The sequence below is a fragment of the Myotis brandtii genome, unplaced genomic scaffold (genome assembly GCF_000412655.1).
Source record: "Myotis brandtii unplaced genomic scaffold, ASM41265v1 scaffold54, whole genome shotgun sequence".
Lineage (NCBI taxonomy): Eukaryota > Metazoa > Chordata > Mammalia > Chiroptera > Vespertilionidae > Myotis > Myotis brandtii.
In genome coordinates this window covers 638,430-649,319 of record NW_005369989.1, presented here as the reverse complement: position 1 = coordinate 649,319, position 10,890 = coordinate 638,430, and positions in this window count along the sequence as shown.

The window sequence follows — 10,890 nt, the reverse complement described above, 5'->3', positions numbered from 1 at the left end:
AAATATGATAAAGCAATGATGTTGGTAATCATTCCCTAGAGCAGTTTCTCAACCTTAGCAAGTTGATTAGGTCAGATCATTTTTTGTTTGTTTTGTTTTGTTAATCATCACCCAAGAATATTTTTTAAATTTATTATTTTTCAGAGAGAGAGAGAGAGTGGAAGGGAGGGAGGGAAAGGGAGAGAGAGAAAGAGAGAGAGAGAGAAAAAAAATCAATGTAAGCTAGACACATCGATCGCTTGCCTCCCACACATGCCCTGACCACAGCCAGGGATCGAAAATGCAACCCAGGTGTGTGACCTTGACCTGGAATCAAACCCATGACCCTTTGGTGCGTGGGCCGACACTCTAACCACTGAGCACCACTAGCCAGGGCTGGATAATCCTTTGTTGTGATGGGCTGTCCTGTGACCTGTAGGACGCTTAGTAGCACTGCTGGTCTCGACTCACTAGATGCCAGTAGCGATGCCCATCCCTACAAGCTGAGGTAGCCAAAAACATCCCCAGAAGTTGCCACATGTCCCCTGGTTGAGAAGCATTGTTCTAAAGGACAGTTACAAGGAAACAACCCATGGGGTGCCTTCTGGTCTCACGCCCTCTCCCCCCATCCCCCCAGCGTCTCTGACAATCTCTCTTCTTGGTTTCTATTTTACTGGTATTCTAAGATTGACCAGTTTCAGTTCCTTGTATTCTGCGAATCTTTCTGGCAATCTGTCACCTACCATTGTCTTCTAGACGTCCACACTGTTTCCAGCTCTCAAGTTTTGGGCCAATGACTGCATTTCTGAACCTGGGGAGTCCCCATTGCCTTCGTATCAATAGCCTGAGCCTTTCTTTCTTGCAAACATTAGGTATGAGAAGAAATCGCTGAAAATAGTTAGAAAAGAGGCTGCCTGTGAACATCTGCACATTTTAGCACTTCCCTTTAGTAACTTTGTTTCAATCTCATGATGTGTAAAATAACGGGGAAAATGCAGTAAGGGGAATTTAGAGTGACATTTGGTTGTGTCTGAGAGACCAACGATGGAAAAAGAATCTGGGTTTTCTAAAATCTAGTAATGAGATTTTTTTTTTTATCTTTTGAAATGTGATAGTTCTAGTCAAAGAACTTTTAATGGTCTGATAAAAATATTTGTATCCGCAGCCACAAAAGCGTGCTCTTATATTTTTCCAAAGTTTAGGCCAAGTGTAGCAAACAATTTTCACCCATCACACCAACATGATGGGTTGTCTCTTTACACTGTCTTTACCCATCGAATCTCTAGAGCTGGACTTTATAAAACAGGCCAACCAGATTGGAATCAAATCTACCATATGGCCAAGAACCCAGGCAAGGTTTCTGAGGGAAACTGGCCTTTCAGGTTTGAAGCTGATGCCCAATAGTTGCCACCACCCATCAACCGTCAAATTTAATAACTGACTATTCAGATGGTGGTTTGAATTGACCCAGCGAGTCTATTCAAAACTCTGATATCCAAATCTCTGTTGGTCTAAGGCCCCTGGATCCTTCAAGATCCAATGCCTTACATGAGGATCTCCCCTCTCTGAGTGTGCATACCTTGAGGATCACATTTTTTAGTGTTCTCCATTATATTGTAGTCATTTGTGATCTGTTTGTTTTTGTCCTTTTTAAACTTGAAGCTTCTTAAAGGCAGATGTCCAATTAGTTTACCCTTATGTACAAACTGTCTCTGTATAGAGTAGGAGCCCAGCAAATACTTGTGCAATTGAGTTTAGTCTTGGTAGAATCACCTTAGGTCTTGCTGTGTCACTTAATGCATCTTGGCTGAGGGAGGCAGGGAAGGAGGGAGGAAGGGAGGAAAGAAGGAAGGAAGGAAGGAAGGAAGGAAGGAAGGAAGGAAGGAAGGAAGGAAGGAAGGCTGTTTTGTGTATTTTTACTTGAATATGTTTAAATACCAGAACCCTTTAGGTGGTATGAAGTACTCTGTCGAAATCATAATAAGACTGTAATGACGTGGGGCAATGTTTGCCTCATCTGAAGATAAAGGTGGTTATTAATGAGAACGAGACACTATTCTCCTCCTGCCCCTGCTTGTGAAATGTGTAGAGAAAGGAAACTTTTTACTCAGGGGACAGATCAGCTTGTTTCCCTGCTAATGAGCTTCATTTCCTTTTGCTTGCCTGCGTTTTGCTATGGCTGTAGGATTGTGAGGGACAAGAAGGAATGAAGTGCTGCTTTATCCATTGGAAGCTCCATGACTTCTCAGGTATGTGAATATCTGTGTGTTCTCCCCTTGGTGCAGGAACTTTGGTCACGTGACGGCATTTCCTCCAAATGTAACATCCATCTGCCCGGATCTGGGTTTTCCATTATCAAACGGATTCTGCAGCATCCTACAGCTGGCTCGGCTGCTTCCACTGAAAGGGAGTGATACACCTCGCTGGCAGCTCGCTCTATGCAACTCTAAAGAATAGGGGAGCTCAGTTAGAGTAGAAATCAGGCTGCAGATGAAGCAAGAGTGACTTCAGTGAACTGTAAAGGAAGGTTTTCTGACCAATCACAGAGGCTCAAAGACATGTGGTCTGAGTCACAGGCCTCTGCAAAGCACACAACACCGAAAGAGAGGATTTCTTCGCTAAGATGGTCATGTTAGATGCCAAAGTAGACACGATGGAATCTGATGTCTTTTGGGTACACCGTTGATGTGGAAAAGAACCCCTTGGGGCTTTGCTTGGTGGGATCTAGAAACTAACCAAAATGGGTGGATGAAATTGAGAGGAAGGAATGTAGTTAAAGCAGGAGGCCCAGTCTAAAGAAATGAATATGATCAGGTCTAAATTTCCCAAGATATAGACTTTTCACTGGTGAACCATACCCCTAGAGGATACGTAGCAGGGATTTGAATTATATGTCAAATTTTGTATATTTTTATAGAATAAGAGTCCATCCCTAGAAAGTAAAATTTTAACTATTTGGTTGCCCAAGGAATTAGATCTCCTAAGCAAAGAAAAAAGAGGGAAAGTGGAGGTTGCTCCTAGAGGTCAAAATGTAAGAATAAGGGACATTTTGGAGGGCCTGGAAATTAAAATTTATAGCCATCCTATCTGATGTATTAGGGCCTTCCAGGAGAGGGGGGTGATTCAAATGAAGGGGGTGAGAGACGCAGTTGTCTGTGGTTATCTCAGCCACTGGCACACCCAGCTCTGCTCCTACAGACTTCTGAAGAGCAGAGACTTTATGAGGTGACACTCAGATATGCTCGGCTCCTGAATATTTAATGACAGGAGGCCTTTCAGTTGCTCACTTCCTTTGTTATTTATAGTCCCCAGATCTCAATAGAATGAAGATGCCATGGCCATATTCCAGATGCTGCCCTGGAGCAGGCCTAAAAGAAAAACTAGGGAAGATGGAGCCGTAGGCCCATGAAATGTGGAGGCGTAAATGGTAGCTGCTTGCACAATTTGATATGAGAGGTTCAAGAGCAGCATCGCCCATGGATGTGCTATGGACAATGTCAGCAACCCCACCATTATCAGGATCCCTGGACTGTGTTACAGCTTGACTCTGGTTACATGAGAATACATCAGTCACCAGTACCTTCGTGTGAATCAGGACTCTCTTTTTTTTCTCAACTGAGAGTATATTGAGAGTGTGTGCCTTGTACTCTGTTTTAAACATGAGGGAGAAGAGAGAGAGACAAGGTTAAAAATTGGGAGCAGAACTAGAATGGATGATAGAGTGGGGAAAGGTATGGGGTTCCAATAGAAAACCAGCAGGAAATGAGGGATACTTGGAGGACCCTAGAGGTCAACTTCGCTGGCTTTTCAGATTAGCCCAGGACCAGCTCTAAAGATGGAATGTGACCTTGGTTTCCATATTGGTTTCTACTTTAGGTCACAGACATTATTAGGTTTGAGGCCCAAGTGCCTTAAACAATGCAGACTCACTTAAACAAAGGGAGCGGAAGTCCTTCGGGTTTGAAGGCTGGTTTATGCTTCAGCTCCACCAGGAAATGTCCTCCATGAGAATGTTGATGATAGTTCCATGGACAGATACTAGTACATTTGTCCAAACTCAGCAAGCAGCAAATGAAAGATTTATGCACCTTACTGGATGTAGTTTATGCTTCAATAAAAAATTAAAATATAAAAAGTGAAGTATTGTAGCCATAAAAAGTAAACTTTTGACCTTACTCAACTCATCTAATCTCCTTAATATGTTCTACTTTAAAATTAATTTATCTTGTGGACTAATCACCAACTGTCACCATTTGGGCTAAAAGTACACTTGATAAAACCTTGCAGAAAGGTCCAAAGTTCATTTCTGTTCTGTTGAATCATTCCACTTGTCTTTTTTTTTTTTTTTTTTTTAAATCCTAAATATGGTTTCTATTTCAGTAATGGGAATAGCATCGAGTTTGGGAATGACTGTTGAATTCAGGATACCCACTTGGTCAATTAGCATTTTGAGTCACAAAAGTGTTATTGTTCACTTTGGAATAAAAGTTTTTAGAAGTTGTTCATTTTTGTCAAGGAAGCGAAATATTTTTTCCTAGAGTAGTGAATTAGGAATCTTTACCTATTAGGCACATCAATATTCACGTTAAACACACTGGTTTTCTTTCTCTTGGCCTGTTGGTTCTCAGATTCTTTATTTAATTGAAAATGGAAAAGAAAAAAACAACAAAACAGGTTTAGTCTTTACTTTAAACCCAGCCTTTCCAGAGCCTCAGAGACTGATCCTTTGGTGGTTTGATATAATGAAGTTGGCTCCACAATGACCGACCTGGTATTTTCCAGCTAAAATTAGCGAATGTGCAGCAAGTAGAGGCAGTCATTAAGGCACGTGAATCACCCGGTCATCTGAGCCATGGTCTGGGTTTCTTGTGATGAGGATGGGGCTTCAGGTCCCTGGAGACTAGTTCCTTAACAAGGAAGATAAGAGACTGCTGTTTAACTCAACCGTGCAGCTGGTCACCCAGCTGGGATGGGAAAATTCCTGAATAAATGAAGAGAGCTCTGCATTTCCTCACTGTGTTCCTTAAAAGGAAGAGGGCCCGGGCTGGGCTTGGGAACACTTCCCAGTTGCGCTGTAGTAGTCATTCTGCTCTCTTCTTAACTGACCCCCCCTAGCTAACTGTAAGCATTTGCTTATTATTAGTGATGTGATCATTTGATTTGGTATTCAAGTCTTTCAAAGAGCTTGATGGGTAGCAGGATATCGAATTATTTTCGTACCTTTGGGGAAAATACTGCTGCTTTACTCTAGCAACAATCAGGCCAGAATGGACAGCCCAAAGAATTGTGGTTTATATTTTTGGTTTTTGATGAACCTCTTCTCATTTTCTTTTTGATTCACTGTCTGCTTACTTTTTTTTCTGCTTTTATGTTCTGCTGGCCTTGGGTGAACAATTTTTTTCACGGTCAAGAGAAATGGAGTTTTAGGTGGGGTTCACCAGAAGCAGACCCAGAGACCAAGATTTAAATTTAAGTGCTTTCAGGGGAAGAATTCCTGGGAAGGAACCATAAGGAGTGGGGGAGTGTGGTGGGGAAAAGGAGGGAGCCAGGCAGGAGGGCAGCACCACACACAGTCTCACCAAGGCCTGCTCCTTCTGCAGGGAGCTCCGGAGATAGTAGTTGTCTCAAACAGAGATAAGGGAGTGGAAGAATTGATACTCTTGTGCCCATCAATCAGTGGGTAAAGACTGTCTTGGGAGTGCACACACTTCTGGGCTTTCATGACTCTCTGAGCCAAGGGAGCTCTGGTACTGAGGACAGTCCTCTGACCGAGAGACACACGTTCCAACTATGGTGAGTGGAAGCATCCTGGGGATCGGTGCACAAGAAAATGCGGTGTGAGCCTGGCCAGCCTGGCTCAGTGGTTGGGTGTTGACCTATGAACCAGGAGGTCACGGTTTGATTACAGATCAGGGCATATGCCCAGGTTATGGGCTCGGTCCTCAGTAAGGGGAGTGCAGGAGGCAGCTAATCAATGATTCTCTCTCATCATTGATGTTTCTCTCTCTCTCTGTCTCCCTTCCTCTCTGAAATAGTTAAAAATATATTTGAAAAAGAAAATGTGGTGTGGATGAAAATGGTGAAGGAATGCAAGAGGATACAGGTGAAGCATGACTTCTACCTAGTAGCAGGTTTTTTCTTTGAGAGCCTGTGATGGGGCAAAGATGGCCCTCCCTTCTTTCTTCTCTTCCTCCCTTCTTTTATGCTTTCTCTCCCTCCCCCCCCCCCCCCCCATTTTCCTCTAAGTCATTTTGTGAATAGTGGGATGTTGGTTTGTTTTTTAAATGACTCGGCTAATTTATCAGATTGTTCCCCTTGACAAAGTGCAATATTTTGAAGACTCTTTTTCCCCATCTTATTTTACTCTTAAAAGATCAAATCAAAGTGTTGTGAGGTGCCCTCAGGCTCTTTTGGGTTCTTGTCATACCAAGCAAGTTAGACAATGTTTGAGTACTTTTCCTTTCCTCTTAATCTCTCACTTCCTATCTTGCCATTACTTGTATTCACCTTGGGGAGCTTAAGTTTATATTTTATTTCAGTGCCTGTCTAGGGTTATAGACTTTATATCGGGTAGGAAATGTTTGGGGGTACAGGCAACACAATAACAAAAAAAAAACAGTGATGGCTAAAGCAGGGTAAATAAATAAGGTTCATTTGTCTTTCAGGAAAATCTAGAAGGAAACAGTTGGTGGAATCGCTGGATAATATCTAGGGCTCAGGATCTTTATGCTCTGCGTGTTTCCTTTCATACTCATGTTAATCATTCTATGGGGACAAGATAGCTACTATACTTCAAGAGATGGTGGTAATACCATCTGCCCCTATATTGGGAAAAGCAAAAGCTTTTCTATGATCTCCTCAGCAGATTTTCCATGATGCCTTCTTGGCCAGAACTTGACAAGTTGCTTCTCCCACAGCAATGGAAGCTGAAAAAGCAAGTGTCTAGTGACAGGAAAGGAACAAGGAAAAGAGGTGACATGAGTATTGGGTTAGTTAATGAGCAGCATCTGCCAAAGATACCATGGAAGTACTTGAATTGATAGAAACCTTTATATTTGCAATATCTTTGTGGTTTAAAAGGAGTATCTATTTGCCCGGCCAGCATGGCTCAGTGGTTGAGTGTTGACCTGTGAACCAGGAGGTCATGGTTCAATTCCTGCTTAGGGCACATGCCCAGGTGGTGGGCTCCATACCGAGTGGAGGGCATACAGGAGGCAGCCAATCAATGATTCTCTCTCATCATTGATGTTTCTATCTCTCTCTCCCTCTCTCTTCTCTCTGAAATAAAAAATACACACATATATATATATTTTTTTAAAGGAGTAGTTATTCTTGGCTTTCTTTGGGTTGCACATATATCTATATATATAAATGGCTAATATGCAAAGTGTCCTTGTGGGAATTCGACCAGGAGACCAGGGGATGGCATGGAATGAAGGAAGGCCCCAGCTTGCAGTCGACAGCTGGGGAAGGGAGGCCCAGGCTAGCAGCCAGAAGGAAGGCCCCGCTGGCAGCCAGAAGGCCCTGATTGGCCCTGATTGCCAGCCAGGACTAGGAACCCTACCTGTGCATGAATTTCATGCACTGGGCCTCTAGTACATATATATTTCATATATATTTAAATATAGAATAAAATATGTAGAATATGTATTATACACTAATAAAATGTATTTGTAAATACATTTTTATATATTCTTAAAGACATTTTAAAAATTGATTTTAGGAAGAGAGAGGAAGGGAAAGAGAGAGAAACATCAATTGGCTGCCTCCTGCATGCTACCTTACTGAGGATGGAGGCTGCAACGTGGACATGTGCCCTGACTTGGAAACGAACCAGCAACCTCTTGGAACATGGGATGATGCTCAACCAACTGAGCCACAGCAGCCAGGACTATTTTTATATTTTTTGCTGAAGAAATTTAGATTATTAATTGGATATATCTGCTTTTGTAAGCATTTTAAACAAGCACATGATCAATAAGTATTTGAAATCTGAGTGGATAATAAATAATACTCCTAAAGCAAAATGGAAAACACATTTTTTTCAGCATTGTTATACTTATTAACAAGGAAGTCACCTAATATTTAGTGGCTACTCCTAAAAGTAAGCTAGTTTTTTAAACAAAAATGGAGAAATTTGTCCTCACTTTGGAGCAAGCTTGTATTATTTGTGAATTGTGAAGGAACCACATCTAAATGATAATCCTATTAAAATGATCTCACATAAGTGTCCCTTGAAGTGGAATTTTTATTTTCAATAGTGCCATCGTTTTGTCATTTGAGATTTCCACTTCTCAGGGGGTTCTTTATATATCCCTGTCCTTGCGTGATGCCTCTAGGAAGAAAAACAGTTCAGGTAGTTGAGGAGGAGGAGGAGGAGGAAGAGTATGATTTTAAAAAGTTGCAAAACCTATGGATGTCTAGTATTACTCAAGATATGATTAATGTAATCACATGTAATTTAATATGTAGTGTAATTAAAGAGAGTGCAAATGGCTCTATTCTTCCAATGCTAACATTTCACCCAGAAGCCCTTTCTTCTGACATCATTGCTTAATGATTCATGGGTTTGCCATGGCTTCCTTACCTTGCCCAGCTGCCACCAATTGGTTTCTGAGACATGAGAGTGGGCTACCTGAGAAGTGATGATTCAAAGTCCATGGCTACTGGGCTTCATGCTTACATCCAATTCACTCAGTGAATTCTGTTCCAGGAGGAGATAAAAATGAGAAGTTACTGGAACATTTCACTTGTAAGAGGCAGCCAGCTGCATATTGACCTTCACCTCCTAAGGGTATCCCTGCCAAAATGATAGTTGCTTAGTTTCCAAAGTCAAAGTTACTGATAAAATGCAAAGGCTTTCTCCCAGTAGATAGTGTGTGTGTGTGTGTGTGTGTGTGTGAGAGAGAGAGAGAGAAAGAGAGAGAGAGAGAGAGGAGACCTTGGTTGGAATCGTGGAGGAGGCCCTGCTGTCTATTGGTTATTTCCAGGACTTGATGGAGGCTATTGGTCTTCCTTCAAAAGCCTACTCCTCAGCCTAGGTAAAAGGTTTCCCTAGTAGACTATGAGCCATTAACATCTTGTCTTTCTGAGAAGGGGTGAACAAAAACAAAACAAAACAAAACAAAAAAAGCAAAGTTCCAGGCTGATTATCTTTTATGATTTAACTAGAGACCCGGTGCACGAAATTCATGCAAGAGTAGATCTTCCTTCCCCTGGCTGCAGGCACCGGCTTCCCTCTAGCACCCAGGACCAGGACTTCCCTCCCTCCGGCTGCCAACAGGCACCCAGGACCCATGCTTCTCTCGCAGCCCCAGCTTCATCCAGAAGGTCGTCCGGCTGTCCGGTCTAATTAGCATATTATGCTTTTATTATTATAGATGTTAAAATGCCTCTGGTAGTTTGGGGTTTGGTGGTACAAGAGAGGGGGAGAGTATGGAGAAAATACGGAACAAAGAGAGAGAGTGGAGAAAACATTTTGAGAGCAATTGAAGTTTAACAATGTCAGATTTTTTGTTTTGTTTTCATTTATTGAAGCAAGTTTTATAAATAGATCCCGTGGCTATAGTACAGAAGTGGATCTATTATACAAAATGTCTCCATTGGAACTTTGCAAGTCCTAAAGGGAAAATATTTTTTTTTTTCAGCTTAACTATTTCTGGCAAAATTTCATATAAACAGCCTGCTGTTTGACTCTTTGAAACTGTTGATTAAGCCAAGCTTTAAGGGAAATGAAAGTATCTTTGGTCTCTGCACAACCACTTCTTTATTTTTTCCTTTTGCCGTTTACCAACTTAATGCAACTGTGTTGACAGCTTAAGCCTGGAGATAAAATCAGAGGAAGGTTCTTATTGCATTTTAAGATTATGTTAAACACTTGAACACATTACAATTCTCCCAGGCGGAAATGACTCTGTAATCTTTCATCAAGATTTCAAGATTAATGACCAACATTTCCCTCACTGAAAGTATCAAAAAGCTGCAATGGCCAGAGAATGTTCTCACCAACACTGGCAAGGAGATGATTATAGTCTCCAGTGGAAGTTGTAACTTCCGGTTGCTTTTTTCCCCCTTGTGAAAACAATGGTTTCTGGTTACCCCCAAGGCTACCGTGACTTCATGAAGCACCACTTCATAAAACTAGCTCTGCGGATGTTGACGTAGGCGAGATGGCAAATGCCTCTCTCTTTGGAAATGAGATCTCTCCCTTCTGGAAGATGGCAGGGAAAACAATATCCTAGGCCAGCACCTAGTGCTGTGCAGGGAGACTGGGCTTTTTCAGAAGTGACGATTGATTGAATGTAGATCGCAGCGCACGCAGCTCACCCACAAGCACGGCTTTCCGTTTTTCTTGACAGACAATCTATTTTTCCTCCTTCAGCCTGGCCTTGTGTGCATGCTCATTGAGAAGAAAACTGTTAACAGTCTTTCCAAGAGGGCTTTTGCCTACAGAGGAAATCAACCCCACTTTTACTTTTATGTTATATCAACAGGGAAGGAAAGAGATGAAAAGGCTAGAAAGGTGGATAACATTTGTCTTTCTTTTCTTGCTTTTTTTCCCTCTTGTTGATGTCATTTCTTGCCTCCTCTATTTTTTATTCTTCTGCTGCCTTTATATCTTCTTTTTGTTTCCCCATTCCTATGCAGTCATGTTTTCTAACTCTTTGCTTTGCTTTCTTTCCTGTCTCTTGGCCCAAGTGGAATCCCTCTACTGAATGGGGGAAAGGAATAGATAGGAGAGAGGAAGATTCTATAGGAAAAACAAAGGTGATGTCCTGGTCCTTTAGTTGAGCTGGTTGGCTCTACCTTAAACATACAACCAGAATCCAACCATTTATCACCTCCACTGCTACTGCCATAGTTTAACCCACCACCATCTCTTGCCTAAATTATTACATTGTAATTGATCAC